We start from the raw sequence: 17,718 nt of genomic DNA, 5'->3' as shown, positions 1-17,718 counted from the left end.
ATTAAACATGGTTTTAATGTTACTAGACTCACTTAGCAATGTCTAGTGATGGATGATATCGCACGGAACAAGAAATAGATCATTTATAATTGTTGACTTAGCCACTCTCCATGCAAACTGCATGAAGCATCATCCCAGAAAGCAGCAGCTTCAATGGACTGGCACTGTTTTGGGTACCATCAGCTCACGCAGCCGGGAAAGGGAGCTGCAGGGAATTGCATGCTTACCAGCTATGCTGACCCACACACACAATGGCCGTGTGAGCAGCTGAACCCCACTGAAGTTGCTCCTCCACTTGCACATTATATGAACCACTCACCGCAAGATGAGCCAAGAGCTCACCTGTTACTGAGTCAAAAATACCAGCCAAGGGCTCCATTGCTGGTGGCCCCAGTTATCACTTGTTTCCTGGTCTTTGTTTCAGCCTGCTGTCACTCCACGGCCAGCTCCCCCGAGCTGTCCCAAAGCACAGGGGTGATGCCCATCACCCGCACCTGGTGGATGCTGTCCCTTCCCACTGATCTCACAAGGGTCTGAGAGCACTCAGGGACATTCCGTGAAGGTCCTCAAGTTCACACCAGCTATCTGAGAGGGGCTTCACAGACTAAACACCAAACACAGGTAAAGGACACTAACATCTCTGACCACCTGACCCCTGAGAAACCCCAGCGGTGTTTAAATGATGTGAAGAATTAAGCACAATATTGACATCAGTTTCAGAAATACCCACTGTTCCGCACCAGCACATGTTGCCGTATGATCTGCAGCACATCACCACAGCCATGAGCAACACAACCAGCTCAGGCCCCAGAACGGGAAATGAAGCCAGAGGCACTGGTCGTGCAGAAAACATCCCCAGAACACGGCTTGTCACAACTTAGATGTGCAGCATGGGAAGAAAAGAAAGCCCACCTAAAATCAGACATCAGTTCAAAATGACATCATCAGAAAGGCTGACTGGGCTGGCTTTGAATGAAAACGTCAGTGCGGCAGAGCTGGGGGCTGCCCTCTTCCCAAAGCAGTCTGACCAGGGCATGGGGTGCACCGCAGCTGGAAATTTCTGGGTGTTCTCAATGGACACTGAAGTTAAACCATCATTGCATTACTCTGGAAAAAAAAACATACAAAACAAAAGAAAACAAAAACTCTTAAGGTAGATACAAGTTTCTCAAACAATATTAAAAAACTGTCTGGTGTACTCCTGCAGAGTATCAGGCAGACAATTAATTCACCACAAAAGCCGTTGAAAACAGACAAATGCTGAGTAACCAAGTAACCATTAAATAGGGCACTAGATATTTTTCATGCAGAATTCCCCCAAACTCACCAAACTTCCCTGAAGTTTACTTACATTACATTCCATATACAAGAAAACAAGAAAGCTTTATACTTGAACTCTTGAGGAAATCACAAAGGATCACCATTGAAAGGAAGTATGACAGACATAGAAATGTTAAATGGATTCTTGTATCAGTACTATCAGAGTGATTACCAAATAAATTTATAATTATGAGACACTTAAAGTATTATGAGAAATAAAAGATCAAACGTACCTCATTATCAGGGAATGTGAGCTGAAATGACAGACTATATCAACATGCCATGCTGAGAAGATAAAGATCGTGTTACCACTGAATTTTTCATATCCTCCAAAGGTCAAAATCACTTCACCATAAAATTTTCAGTGTCACAAAACCTGTAAGTTGTAAATGTGTTTTTGTCCTAGTCTAGTCATGCACACAAATTATTGGAACCCTTAAATTGCTAGAACATCAAATGAAAAAATCAGGATGTGATAGTTGTCATCATGACATTAGAGTGAATATTTCTGAAAATCTAATCCATTGGAGATGGTCATAATTACTGTAAAATTGCTTCTGAAACTAATTTGTTCATGCACAAGCAAATGAAAGAGAATTACATTTCCCTTTTCTCTATTTTTTTCTTTTTTCTTTTTTTTTTCACAAAGGAAAGAAAAGACAGCAGCCTCCTTTAAATATTAGGGTTTTACTCAGGTTTTGATCCCTCTTTGAAATTTGCTAATCAAGGACCTTGTTAAGGAAACAGACTTTATGCTTGAAATCTTCCAGAGCTGTAGTCAAGACATTAATTTTGGTCACCTGTTCCGAGCAGTCCTGCTTTCCTGTGCTGGTTACAGCAATGGGGCCTGCAGACATGTCCTGCAATCACACCTAAACGTGCCTAAAGATCATAGAGTCACAGCATGGTTTGGGTTGGCAGGGACCTTTGAGACCACCCAGTCCCACCCCCCACCACGGGCAGGGACCCCTCCCCCCAGCCCAGGCTGCTCCCAGCCCCGTCCAGCCTGGCCTTGAGCCCTGCCAGGGATGGGGCACCCACAGCTGCTCCGGGCAGCCTGGGCCAGCGCCTCGCCGCCCCCGTGGGGAAGGGTTTCCTCCTAACATCTAATCCAGATCTACCCTCTTCCAGTTTAAACCATTGCCCCTTGTCCTACGAAGGAAGGTGCAGAGCGGTGGGGTGTGCAGCGATCCCGCGATGGCTCCATGACAGATGCTGCAGGAAGGGTCATTGGCTTGGAACGATTGTTACGACGATTGCCTGCACCGTACCCGATCAGCCTCTTGTCAGTGAACAGTTGACACACGCTGTTTTCTAAGAGTAACCAGAGGCTTTGCATGTCCTGTTAGCACCTGCGCTGGCTTGGCTAGCTGATGCTTTCGCACGCAGCAGCAGGCCCTCGGGGTAAGGCTCAGAGGAGCCCTTTGGGGCATAAGCAAAGAAAGATTGGTTATTGGCTTTCTTTGCGCTTCCCTTGCTTCGCACGGCTAGCCTGGACTCACATACCTTTGCATTTTGTGTACCTCACTTCTGCCCGGAGCTGTTAGGATGGCTTTTGTCTGTTTTCAGAGTCGTGGTGCAAAGTCAAGCCAACCATTTTCTCTGAAAGCCAATACAATATACCGAGAACGATGCACCGGTATCTCTTAATGCCAGCGCTGTTTGGCTACAGCACCAAGGCCTTGCAGGTGAGCATACCTGCTGGCGCTCACGCCGAGCACTGTCACACCACCCCCTGCCCGAGGCAGCTGCCGGCCCGGTGGGCAGCACGGGGGCCGGGGGCTCGGCTCTGTGGGCAGCAGGCGGCCACGGGCTGGGACTCATGTTTCTCAGACATATTTCTTGCTTTATGAAACTTCATAGCTTTCAGTCTTCCTGCTGTTTTGCAAAGTTGGTTCTGTCTGCGACCTTGGAAGAGAAAATAAAATTACCAAACGTCCCCATCCCGAGAGATGTGTGCATCCCCCCTCTTCCCGCCCGGCCCTCCCGGGAGCCAGCCCTTACCTGGCTGGGCCCCTGGGCCACCACCTGTCATTGAAACCTTCCGGTTTCATTTTGTGGGCCATAGCTTCACCCCAGCTATTTGCAACAAGAAGAAATACACATTCATTATCTAGGCCCGAGGTGTGATGTAGAGGAATTCTAGAGGAACCAAGGCAGGTTGATTAACATTGATAATATCCAGCTGTGGGCTGGCTTCAGGGGCGGTGGGTTGGCTGATGTGGATAATGTGCAGCTGTGGCTGGTTCCTGCTAAGTGGTTAAATAGCTCTAAGGGGTATGGAGGAGGAGGACTATGTGAAGGGAGGCCTGGAAGAAGTGGAAGGTGCTGGGAGGGTGTCCTGGATGTAGGCAGGGGGGCCTGGATGAGGAGAGGCTGGATGGAAGAGGAGCCTGGGGAAGGAGGAATCTGGATGCAGCAGAGGCAAGAAGCAGGATGGACTGGTCTGAAGAGGATGAAGAAGCAGCATGGACAGTAGATGAACCGTTGAAACCTTGTGGGGGATTGGTGGCAGTGCTGGGGCAAGGCACAGGAGCCATTTATTGAAGTTAGCCTGGTATAGGATGGTAAAAGCCTTGTTGCAGCTGCTTAGTCTTGCTAGTGCTGCAACAGTGTAATTCCAAAGCCATTTTAGAGCATGGAATGAGGCACTGTGCAAGAAAATGGCATTTTCCTTAATAGAGGTGTGGGCTTGTGCATACGTACCTCCAATAGCTTTCCCATGTTTGTTTGATATACTCCTGACTTCACAAATTACACGAGAGTTGATTCTATTGCAATTTTGTTCTTTAATCATGACAAATTTTACTTCACTAATAATACCATTCCCTTCCCATTATTTCAATGTCTTCTTTCTTTGCTGATGATAAATGGAACTTAATTGAATTTAATAATGTAAACCATGAGAGCGAGCCCATTAGCTAGCCTGAGATACTTCAGTTGTGCTTGCTGGTACAAAGTCACTAACCAGACAAGGGAGTTTACAGCTTAGTTGCTGACTCAGTAGACTGAGTCAAAGATTTGCTTCCCCAGCTTTAACCAGTTTCAGACCCAGGACATGAAGCCTGCAGCATTGGCATATTATTTATAATGTTAATGAAGGCCTGTCATTGTAACAGAAGACATACATTTTTTTGGTACTCGCTGTGAATGAGATAGTCTGCTCCATGTTGTCAAACACAAAGGTGCCATGAAGGTGGCTGTGGACTAATGAATAGGTAACGAAGCGAAAGGGATGAGTGTGGCTTTTCTGCAATTGCAGGGACATAACTTGCATTTCAAGTGCACGGCACCTTCATGTGGGAAATCAGGTTTTCAAAAAGGGGAGCGATGTGGGACCTGCTTCCAAGGTTTCCCCCCAGTGCCTGGAGCCTGCAATATTTTCATTGCCTCCACTAAAAAGGTGAAGCACTTACAATATACAGAAAGCCTGCTAGATCAATTTTTTTTTTCTAGACCAGGAGTATCTTTTGGAATGTTATCTTTAAAGGAATTGGCTCATGCTTGAAAACAAGGCTTTTGATTTCTTCCCTCACCTGTGGGCTGGAGAGTGGTTAGCATGACAGGGTCCTTCATAGTAAAATCCTACAGGAAGAACACAGTTTCTTGCAAGTCATGCTCAGTCTCGACGAGAATAGTATTTGGGCAGGGTGTTTGGATTTGAAATTTCAGGGGTGAAAAAAGGGTGTTAAAATACTGAGCTAAAGTCTGTTTAGTCTTCCAGCATAAATTACACAGTTGCTTAACATTATTTACTAGTGTAAAAAAACGTGCTTATAACGTTGAGGCAAATAAAGCAAACATCCAAATGCACATATTTGATAGATCTCAAAGAAAACAAGGTATGTACTGGTTTCCATGACAACAAAGCCACTAAGATCCATGGGTATGTGAGCAAGATACTGTTTAGCATTATGTAAATTAAAAAAAAATATCTGGCACTGTTAACGGCAGGGTTTTTCATGCATACACATTAAGTTTATTACCCAGCCCCAGTTAGGTGTGTGGCAGCTTGGTTGCTGGGGGGGCTGTTGGGAGGTGGCAGCCCCCAGGCTCTCTGCACAACCCCTCATCCCCAGAGCAGCCCAGGAGAGCAGGTACAGCCTGCACCCAGCTGTGGGGATGCCAGCAGGGCTCTGCATCCCCTGCACCCCAAAGCAGCAGGCTAGTGGGGCTGGCAGGAGGTGAGGCACAGACTGAGCAGCACCTGAAGTCAGGTCCCAAACAGCCTGCCAGTTCTGTCCTTGTCCCTGGCCACTGCTTTTGTACGCGCAGAGGCTGCCCGCATCTCTCACAGATGTGCCTCCACCAGCCAGCCCCACGCAGGCAGCACTCGCTCCCGAGCACAGCCGATTCTATGTGAGAGTCTGCAGGCAGACCCTGGGTGGACAGGTTAGTGGAGGGTCACCTAGGCATGGGTCTAGGCTCAAGAGGTGATCTTCATGGCAGGAATTAAACCCTGTGATGTGCTAAGAGGGGAACAGCGTCAAGGGAAAATCAAAGGCACTCCTCTTTGTCCCATTCCCCTCCTGAGCTTCGAGTGCCACCCTTTTGATCTATGGAAACCTGCTATATAAAGAAGCATCAGTTCAGAGCTACCTTAAACTGACATTAAAGTAAAAATAAACTTGAAAATTCAGGGTAGCCCACCACGAGATCTAAACCTCTCAAAGCAATGCGGAAAGGAATGAGGTTACCTGTGATATCAGCGTCAACTGGTCCTGTGAGCGAGGACTGGTTCTCCTTGGATGGTTCTCGCCAAACTCAGCTCCTTTCTGGCCCATCAGTGCTTGTCAACAAAAAAAAAACCCCACAGGTTAGTCACATCTCGATTAACACAGCCACAGCAGTCGCTCAGCAGTCCTTAACTTTTAGATCCCCTAAGCCAGAAGACTCGCATGGAGCTGTATCTGGAAGAATGAGAAAGAACAAAGACACCTGAAGTGAGTCCCCATGTTGCTTTCCTTAGGTTTCCATTGCGGTTCCACTGAGCTTTTTTCACTTCTAATGTGCTCATGTTCACAAGTGCTAAAGGAATTCTTCAGGTGTTAACAGTGATGATAAAAACCTTTGCACACCACTGGAAGTTATCAGTCCTCCTGTGAAGTCTCTACTTTCGTATGGTGGCTTTTAGGAAAATAAATGGCACGGGTGGTTTTCATTGCTTGTCACTATATGGGAGGAGGGCTGCTAGCCTGGGGACAGCTGCTGCGCTCTGACGCAATGCAATGCTCAGGTGCAGCAAAACCGATTTGCAATAAAGGTGACCTTGCCATGAAGATGTAGATGGTATCTGGCAGGTAGAGCACTGCTGAGTGCCAGGAAGGATAAAAAGATCTGATAGCCTCTTTAAAGCATGTGTCTGGGCCTTGCAAGAAAAAGATTGGGTATAAGTTTTTTTTCCTTCTTCCACAGGTGCACACCTGGTGAACTCAGAAGAGGCACACCTGGGATAAATCCAACCTCACGTTGCCCAATCCTGTCCTAGCAAATCTGCCACACCAGCATCTGATATGAATGTTCAAGGAAGGGTAAATTCAGATTTCTTTCAATGATTTCAATAGGGAGGATGCAAATGTGTGCAGATGTGAATGGCAGCAGTAACACCAGGACCTCCTGCCTGTGGTCCGAAGCACATCAGCCCGTCCTACCCGGCATCCCCACAGGATGCTGAAAAAGGCACAGTCACAGTGGTGCCTCAGACACCAAAGGGACACAGCAGAGCAGTCAGCACAGCTCTGTGGCTCTCCTGGTCACCTGCCCCACCATGGATGGCTCCTTCTGGACATACTTAGAAGCGTGAAGTCTCACACCCCGCTCTTTTCAAAGTCTGGGCTTGATAGACTGAAGGTCAGCCTTAGCCAAAAGCTTGGACATACTCTATATCAGCATGAAAAAGACTCAGTAGACAGAATACATGCCATCTGTTACTCACACAAGAAACTTTACATACTGCAGTTTATTTTTAGGGTAAATAGTTCATTCTATTGCCCCAGTTTCATAACTCTACTTCTGACACAGCAAATTCTCAAGAACAAAAGTCAGTAGAAAATGGGTAACTTTGGGACAGAAATAATGATGTCCTTTGAAATGAGAGTCACTGGGTAACACACACGAGTCCGGTTTCTCTCTGAAAGACTTTTTGTGTTTTGGTAGGGGTTGGGTTTTGTGGGTTTTTTTTCCCACAAATAGCCTTTTTATTTCCTGAGAAAAAGGCTGTGTGAACCCAGAGTGCCCGCTGAAAAATGTGTTGTTATGTTTATGAACTGTACTACTGGTCAGATTTTGTGACATGAATAGTAATTTAGCAAAGGAACAAAAACAAAACAATTTGTGCCTGGGTGAAAACCATGTATGCAAAATGTCAGCTCTGGGCAACTTTTTACGGATGGAATATAGCAATTATAACTCCTGAGAGCAAGTTCATAATGGAATCATTGGCATGACCTTAACTACTGTGATAGGAACAAGATGCCATTAGGTGTTTGCTATGATGGATTAAGGAGCACAAAGCTCTGTGCAACACCGCTGGCTGTCCAGCACCCAAAGGATGAGGGCACTAATGCCAGCTAGCCATCAACAGCTGGTGGGGTGGAAGAACCAGCTCTCAGAGCCCCACACCTCCGTACCCCTGTCCTGGGGAGGGCTCCCCAGTGCAGCCCTGCCGGGCTAGTGCTCCCACCGGGAGAAGGGGAGGCAGAGACGACCGTGTCTGGGCTGCAGGCAGAGAGCCGGCAGCTCAGTTCTCCTCGCCAGCAGTGTCTTCACGCTCCGGGATCGGTGTGGGGCCATTGTGTAACACAGCATCACAGCAGGGTTTGGGTTGGCAGGGACCTCCAAGACCACCCAATCCCACCCCCCTGCCAGGGGCAGGGCCCCCTCCCACCAGCCCAGGCTGCTCCCAGCCCCGTCCAGCCTGGCCTTGAACCCTGCCAGTGATGGGGCACCCACAGCTGCTCTGGTACCCCCATGGCTGTGGGTACCACGCCGCAGCAGCACCTTGGACTGTGGGCAGGCTCATTAACATTCGTGTGTGGGTACGACAGCTTGCTTTTGTGCTGCTACAGGAAAAAAAGCACTTTTGGGCTGATGGGGATGGCCTGGTTACCTGCACACTCCCCCCTGCCACAGTGTCAGTGAACATCTACTGAGTGCCCACAACCACCTTTTTGACTGGACTGGTTGCCTTCAGGATTTCCTCCTGGCTCTTGCCAGGTAGCACGATGAGCAGAAGCTGGAGCACGGCCCTGGTCCGTGGGCCACAACGCTTCAGGTCGCTCACCCCGCACAGCCGCAGCCCCGGCCCTGCATCACCCTCCTCCCGGCGCAGCAGCGTGCAGCTCTTGCACACGCTTACTCTGCTCAGCCCTTGTGCGGTGGGAAGGGAAATCAGCTGGTTCAGGCTGCTTCGCTGCCTGGGCTAACACACCCTGTCCTTTTGTACCTAGTGGGGCTGAAAATTTTCAGCACAGCATAAATTAATTTAGCCTGCAGTTGTAAAGTGTATTACAGAGATGATTATATTCCTGTTCTAGAGTGTATGCACCTTAATAAAACCCCAGCTAAACTGCATATGGAAAAGGTAACACTGCAGATTTATCTTTTTTTCTGTATTCTTTTATAGCCTCCATTTGCTTTTGTTCTCTTTTTTTATCCTTTTTGCTTTTATGTTTGCAAGTGATAAATTTTTCCATGTTTTACATTTTATATGTAGTTTATCTCTTTATTTTGTACTCATTTTGCATTGAAAATGGAATGAGTCTTTAGAATAATACAGCTGATATTGAATTTTTTAAATTGCTATTGGGTATATACTGCATAAGGTGGTTATCTGATCTCTAACTTAATCATGTGAAAATATTGCTGTGGGGAAAGCTGGCTTGGTAACAATGAGACCCCTATGCTTTCATAAAATTTATTTAACTATAAACCTATTATAAAACATTAATGTAGAATTCTCTTATTTTCTGTCACATTCAGGGCAGATTTTTTATATACTATTACTGAATTCACACCAAAAATTAATTCGTAAACATACTGTCTCTATGCAGGATGCTATTTAAGCTTATCAAGATATACTACTGCACTCAGGATTTCCTAGCTACCAAAGTCACTCAAAATAAACAAAATGGTGCTTTTGTTTAGTTCAGAAGTTGAGATTCAGGGGCAAGATAAAACACTATGTACCCGTTCTACTAGAAATAATGGTTGTGTAAAGCAGAAGTAGATGAAACCCCCAAACATTTCCAATACCTTGGCCAGCCTCTCCCACAGCACTGGCATTTGCAAATGCCACAACCATGTCTCACGTCAACCATCACTGTAAAAAAACCCACAGCACTTTTTCACGATTATCACCCATTACCAGTATACTATTAGCGTTGTTTTAATGCTCTGTGTAAATATTTGCCTTATGTTCTCTAACGGCTGTTCTGCTACATTAATGCAGCACTGTGCAGTGCACGGCCGTACTTGGCACAGCAAACGGCAATCCTGCTGATGGAAACACCGTGTTCAGCAGCAGGCTGGAGGGATCAGCCCTTGCACGGGGAAAGTGGAGCTATACATCTACTAAAGGTTCTTCTGCCAGCAGCCCTCATTACTGCCGCAACCCAGCAAACTGCTTCTCGGTGCTGGGTTTGAAATCCAAGTGCATTGTGGTGACCGCGCTGAGGAAAATCCAGCGTCGCTCTCCTGGCAGTAACACGTCCATCTGCGCTCACACCGGGGCGACTGGGCATAAAATTCTGCCTTATGGGCTCAACTCCTGACCCCCAAAACTGTGTTACCACAAAGCAGAGACAGCCGCAGTGAGGGAGGTCGGAAGAACGGGTCCTGCAAGGTGAAGCGGGGCTGAGGCCCCGCTCGGTCCCGGTCCTGTTGGAGCTGTGCTACGGGAATGCCAACAGCAGCTCTGGCGTGAGGCAGCACGCCTGGGCTGGCCTGGGCACCCAGTACTCACCTGCTGTTGAAGAGGGTTTCCTGCTGGACAAGTCTCTGATCTTCACTGGACTTGGCTTTACGACACAGCATTCAGCCTGCCAGGCATTTTGGCCCAGCGGACACGTCGTGACAAGGCACGTTGCCCTCGCGTAACGCCTGCGGGTACGGGCATTTCATGGGAAGCTTGGGAGCGGTGTTCCTGCAAAGTTCCTTCTTTCACAAGCAGTTTTTGATTACTACATGAACTCAGTCTGTTTTAAGGGGTTCAAATTGAATTATTTCTTCCAGAATTTTTACTCGATGCAGTGTTGATCACAGTGCAGAACGACTGCAATGCTAAATCGTAATCTCTGCCATAAGTGACTCTCAGATCACATCACCTGCAGAGGATCTTGCGGGTGGCTTTGGCCCCACCTGACGCCAGTGGAAGTGGAGGAGAAGTGAAAGCTTCCCGTGGTGAGCACTTAGACAGACAAATCCAGATATATACGGGCACAAGGGAAAGGAGAGAGTTTGAAAGTAAACCGTCCCTTTTGAGGTATTTCTGATTTCTCTTCACATTGCTAACAGTCAGGTATTTTACATTAAGGATGTTATATATGAAGTTAGTGAATTACATTTAAATAATGCAAATCTAGAATGTGAATCTGTAAAATCTATTTTCCCATTCTTAACTTACTCTAAAAGGAATTTGGGGGGCATTTGTGTCAGACTGTAGAAGCAAGCAGAGATTCTTTATTTTCTGCGTAGCCTAATCTATTTTCAAGGTCATCTCTATAGGAGCATCAGAATTTCCATGCTCCATAGGCAAACCCAACGCACCTGCTCCAGCGCCCATCTCCCGAAGTGTCCGGAGCTGGAGGGCATACAGGGAAGGCGACAACCCCCTCAGCTGGCAGTTAACAAATAGAAGACACACAACAAAGCTACTGTCATACAACGATGATTTATGCTCTGAGGCTTCTAGTTAATAATGCCAAATATTATTAAACATTTTCTATATTTTCCACAGTTACAGAATGTGGAAATTCTTAGTATTTTAATTACTCAGATGACAGCTTTCAGCAGTGAATTCAATAGATATTCATTCTTGATGTAAAGCAAGAGCAGCTGTAACTTGCTTGCCACCTCTTCTATGAGACATAAACTTGTGCTCGGCCCTCTCTGGATCTTTTTATTTATTACTTCACCAAAGGAAAATGTGAATACTTTTTTTCCTTTTGATTTCAGGGGTCATTCCAATTACCAGTTCAAATTGTTAAGCCTCTGAAACCAAAGTCAACCACAGCATCAATCAATGGAAGGATCTGGTCCATTAGATTCTTTATGTATCTAGGGGAAGTAGATATCATGTGTGATTTTTCAGGCAGTTACCTGCCTTTGATTTCAGAGGTGTTTCTCAAGTATAGAACCAAGGTAACAGAGCAGAGCAGTAGTCTACCTGAATACAACGTCACTTTCCATATACTGATGTGGGGGTACAGATGTTTCAGCAGAAAGCAAAGGGTTAAAAACGTAAGATGCTGAAGAAATGCAGTGAATACTTTCACAAATCAAAAGCAAGTATAGAAGAAGACTTTGAACGTTAACTTTCCTTTCAGTGTGATTTTATTTCCATTATGGAAATGGTTACGATAAAAGCACTCCATATTTGTTTTTTCCAAAATTTTTTCTGTAGTACATTGTGTATTCCGAACACAGAAAAGCGATATACAACTGATGAAAGCACGGCACGGAGCCGTGCTCATTCAAGTCTGCAGTTGTGGCATTCACTAGGAGGTTCTGCATCTCACTTCCCTGAGATCCGCAGCTGATGTTTCCTCCCGAATTCCTGGTTGGAAGTGTCCCGACCCGAGAGCTACACTTGTACTTGGCAACGTATTCAATCTTAAGTCTTGCATATTCAGCTGTAACCAGTGGAGCTGTTTTCCCTCAGCACTGTGCAGTGAGGATCTGGCCCTTCATTTTGATTCTAATTCGTTTGTTCCCAGCTGAGTCGGAAGGATCACCAAGTCCTTCTGCAAGGGGTACTGTGATGTGAAATCCCAAGCCTCACAGTCAGGAATCTCACCATCAGAGCTTCAGGAAAGCCTGTCCAACACCTTGCATACCTGACCTTTAAAGTAATGCATATTTTGACTGGTTCTCCCATTTGCCTCATCTCCAGAGTTTACTGGGATTCCAAGCAGTGAGCAGAAGCAACCATCAAATCAAATTATAGGACATTCAGCACAAAGTAGGTTTAATGTCACCCATCAGAAGAAACACAACTTCTCAAAACCCCAACTTCTCTTTCAGTGTTGCTGACAAACAGCACTGAGCAAAGTCTGCAAGGAGCTCTGCAGCGATGGATGGCCAGTAGGACACCTTGCACCACTGTCACCCTGATGACCTTCTCAAGATGGTGGGAACTTGGATGATTTAATGCAAATTTCCTTATTCTTTAATCATTAAGGAACATCAAAGGTGGCTCTGGGTGGCTGTAGGCTGACACGCAAGCACCAGGAATCACTGCAGATAGGATGTGCTTCGTGGTAGCACCAGCAAATTCAGACTGCACAGGGGCCTGATGGAGGGACGTGGCGTGTGTCAAATGGCGACCACGAGCCAGCAACGTGACCTTGCAGCAGAGGAGGTCAGTGGTACCTGGGCTGCATCAGGAGTGCTGCCAGCGGGTCTGTCCCCTCCACCCAGCACTGGTGGGGCCACACTGGCAGCACTGGGTCCAGTTCCCCAGTGCAAGAGAGACATGAGCAGACTGGAGAGATTCCAGCAAGGGGCCACCAAGATGCTTGAGGGAGCAGAGCATCTCTCCTCCAAGGAGAGTTTGGGAGAGCTGGGGCTGCTCAGCCCGGAGCAGAGCAGGCTCAGGCAGATCTCATCGTGTATAAATAAAATTAAGTTTACAAACTAGGAAGATTAAATACAGCTCATTATTTTATTACAATGGCAGACTCTTTCTCAGCAACATGTTTTCACTAATCATACCACGGGTGCTACCAGTACCCTTCATTCCAGGCGATCTTTCCAACAAAGCCTTTTTGGCCTTCTGTATCTTGATTATATTAATTGGAGTCTAACTACTTAGTTTCCTTGACAGCCCAGACCTGTAAGTCACTGGGAATTATCTGTACCTGGAGGCTAGGGATAAAATTAATAGAAATGTTCTGGTAATGATTTAAGGAGAAAAGAAAAAAAAATCACAAGTGAGAAACTTTAAAGGCAATGGAAGTTTTGCCATTTTGTTTAGCAGGAGGAGTTTGTCCTCAGTATTTCTCAGCTCACTCAGCCAGGACTGAGCAGAAACCCACTGGAAACCTTTACCACTAATGCCACATTGAAGATGGCTGCTGAGCAGCTCATCCAGCCGTGTGTTTATTCCCCCCTCGTGCGGGTTGCGATGATGCTGGTACCCATACTGTGGGCATCACTGCCCCGCCTGGGATGGCCAGCCCCGATGGCCAAGGGTCGTCTCGCCGAGGCAGCGCTGCTCCCCCCACAGAATGCCCAGCTCCGTGCAGGACGCCCCATGGCTCCACTCTGCCCAGCAAAAACTGGTGTTTCAGGCAGAGGTGCCTCAGAGAGGGCTTTGGAAATCACGGTTGTTCTCCCCAGTACCAGCAGTCTGAATTTCAGATGCACCAAGCATCAGCAGCTCCCATTGACAGCTAAAACGCTGTCTGTCTGTACAGTTGCTTAAAAAACAGGAAGTTGCTGGTTTTTTTTTTCTAAAAAAACCCTGAACATCTGCTTGTAAACTGGTGGTAAGGTGGAAAGGAAAGAACTTTCCCAGCTTCCAGCAACTTTAATTAAGATACTGACCTAGACCCTCTGGCATACCTTGGCATGGACGTGGAATTCACCAAGGACCACTGACCCACGGACCAGTCTCAGAACAGTCTGATTTTAAGTGTTATGTACTTTAAGGTAAGAGACTGCTCCATCTCCTGCCTGAGCTCTCTGCCCTCGCCTGCCTTCGGGCAGCTGTCCCAGGAGCAGAGCCGGACACACCGCCAAGAGCTCTATAGGCACTGCGTTCCCTTCAGCTCCTCAATGCCCTTCATGAAGTCTGGATCTTTTCATTTGTGTTTTGTTCCACGTGTGGATTTTGCCAGAAATGGCCAAAGCCATTTCTGACGTGCCACGGCTGGCTGTGGGTAGAGGCTGGAAGGCCATTTGCACACGCAGCCACCTGGTGTGATGAGCATCGACAGCGGTTACCTGCCTGCACTAGGAAGGGATCTGCTCAAAGCCTGTGATCAGGTGTTTCCCAAATAAATCACAGAAGACCAGAATTATGAATTGTATGTCAATGAATCAAGTGAGATGCAAATTGAAACATAAGATTTTTCTCTGTAATGTACAATAAAAATTCAATGGTTAGCAGTTGATACAAAGCATATAAATATGTTTTCAAATAAGTACAACAGCTATGAAATCAGGAATCAGTAAGTCATAATGCATTTCAGCTCAATACTGATGAACCCATTTTTCTGGCACATATGAAATAAGTAGCTCATTTTAATTCTTTATAAATAACAGATAACAGCTTGAGAGACATGCTCCATGCAATTCATTTTTATGACTCTGTCTCCTCTGCACTTGATGCTCTCATGACATTGGGGTCGGAAGGAGAGGCTGTATTATGCATTCTTGCTTGCTTTTCTACTCTTTGCTGCTTTATAATGTGGCTATCATTAAAAAAAAAAAAAAAAAAAAAAAGAAAAAAAAGCAGCAATGTAGTGCCTCAGAGTACCAGTTGACTGATGTGACCAGAGATTATGTCATTAGTAACTTTTCTGCAATTTATTTCATATATCTATGCTTTATATCTCTGCTGTTGCTTTCTAATCATCACTCCCACTAGGCATTGTTTTCCTATTGAGGCAGCAACTAAATGAGCTGAGAATTAGATCTATATTACATCAGCAGTGGGCATTGCAGATATTACCAACACATTAAAAGAGAGATTCAAATGAAGCAAACAAGAACATGTTCTTTCCTATTCTAGAAATTGATCTTGATTCCACAGTTTAGTGGCTGAAGAGTGTTCAGGAGGAAAAGATGAGCTTTGTCACAAAACAAGCTATTATATAAGATCATTAACTGAAATAAGATTACTGTTACTCCGTAATTTCATTTCTCTTTGTTCTTCTAAGATTGACTAGGCTGGAAAAGGATGGCTACTTTGTTGTGGCAATGCTTTAAGGGTCTAAAATGTAGAAGTCTTGGTTGTCAGGGGATTATATTTTTGCATATAAGGAAGGCCAGCAAAAATAAGCGCTGGCCCACTTTGACAGAGGGAGCCCGTGTTTTTCATGCTGACCCAGTGTGGTGCGTGCCCCATCTGTTCAAGAGGCAGAGCCACCACAACACGGGCGCGCACGTTCCTCCTGTTCCTCCAGAAAGGCACTAGACAAAGGAGATGTCAGGGCCTCTGCAGCCCCACGGCATCGTCCCTGCAACACGAGTGAGACAGCGTTCAGCACCTCCCGAGTCCTGTGTTCAGAGGGACACAAACCAGAGGTGCCTCTGGGTGGCCTTACGCAGGCTTGACGAGGGTCTAAACGAAGGTGACGAGCTGCACAGCTGGCAGCAGCAGCCTAGTGTCTCTTTTTCCACAACGAAATTGGTATAATAATAATAAAGTCAGGTCTCTATTTGGAGAGAGCTGTCAAGTGTCTCATCTCACCTGGAGGGTCACCCCCCCCTTCAGCAGCAGCCGTGAACTCCCGCACGTCCCCCAAGCAGCCTGGCTGGGCAGCCCCCAGCCGGAGCCCTCCCTCCCTCCCGGGTGTGCAGGGACCGTCCTCCTCCTCACCAGCAGCTGGGCTCCAGCAGCATCCTCCCGGGCACCAGTCCTCCCACCCATAGCACACCTCCACAAGGCCCAGTGGTCTCTTCCCATCTTCCCCAGTCACCTGGGTCCTCCCCACCATGACTCCACCAGAGCGTTGTGCTCTTCAGTGTTTTTCTCTGTTGCTGTATCTCCTCTTACCACAGACATCTACCATCCCCTTCTGTGCACTATGTGGTGTATCACATCTTTCAGAAAGGTCCTATTCCTGCAAACACCTCTTCCTTCATCTCTCCATAACCCCAGCAGCAGAAATACATAGCTACACTTAAAACCTGGAGTACAGTGTGCAGCACACAGGACAAAAGCAAGCAAAGCCACAATGGTAAGCCATGCAGCACCGTACACCTCACCCCAGTGCCGCGGGGATGGCAGCAGCCTCCCTTCCTGCAACCAGCTGCCCAGTGGCCGTGGGACCAGCACTGACCCCCGACCCATCCATCCTGCAGCTGACCCCGGACCATGCTGTGCCGCTGCAGGGACGGGCCCAAAGCTGGGCTGAGCCCCTCGGTGAGGTGCAAGGCAGCAGAGGGACACACAGCTCCCGTAAGGGCAGGAACATGGTCAAAACATCAGTGCCGGTGGCCTGAGCCCTGCTGCTCCATTGCGTCAGGGAGGTCTGGAGCCAGCGTTTGCTGAGGCTCTGTACAGACCCTTGATCACTGCTTATTAAGTTTGAAAGCAATTAGTTTTCCCCTGTTTCTTAGAGGTTTTACCATAAGGGAAATGCCTCAGCCTGTGGTATGCACAGCAACAGGAAAGCAAATGCAAAATGACAGCAACCCAACAGAAACAAGGTATGTGTACAGCAAAAAACACAGTCACAGGAGAGGAATTTGTTGTGGGGTGGTTCTGTGGAGCTGCCACATGGATAATGAATGAGGAATGAGTATGTATTAAAAAATTGAATGACATGGCAAAAGTCAGGCACATAAGATTCTCCTTTTTTACACTTTGGCATTGTTTGCTCTGTGACAAAGGCCACCTTGTAATGCTGAGATTGATCTCTTGTAACGCCAAGACTGATCCTCCATCCCTACACCGCAGCATACAGCTAAACGGTGTGGGATGTGCAGCACCTGGGCTTAATGCCCCTTCCAGCCTCTGCTGCAGCATCTATGGTTGCTCAATTTCGCATAGAGCTTCTGCAAAGAAATGAACCGTCATACCGAAGTACCACCACATCTGCGCCACCACAACTGCTCTTTGGACACGAAGAGAGTCACGGCAAAACCAGGCAATCGTCAAATGGATTTTCACAGCCTCAGGTCATGGCTGACCCTTCTGAAAAGGGGCAGAGAAAGGAGCCCTGAGCCGTGGTTACAAAGCGCAGACCCTCAGGAGAGGGGCCCGACCAGGGCCACTGCCCAGGCTCGGCTGGGTCTGCAAAGTGCCCGTTAAACCAACGTGCTTGGGTTTGCCTTGCTAACCGAACAGGATTTCAGGTAAAATTTACAGACAGTAAAATAAAGAGGACTGCATTTGTCAGGTGTAAATAAAATTGTTGGAAATATGGTTAAAAGTAAAAAAAAAAAAAAAAAAAACAAGAAAAAATGCAAATGAAAGCCTGAACAACTTTGCCTTTTTCTACAGTATTC

The sequence above is a fragment of the Falco punctatus genome (genome assembly GCF_963210335.1).
Source record: "Falco punctatus genome assembly, chromosome: 11".
In the NCBI taxonomy this organism is placed as follows: Eukaryota; Metazoa; Chordata; class Aves; order Falconiformes; family Falconidae; genus Falco; species Falco punctatus.
The sequence above is the reverse complement of the archived record's forward strand: the minus strand, read 5'-3'. Positions refer to the sequence as shown.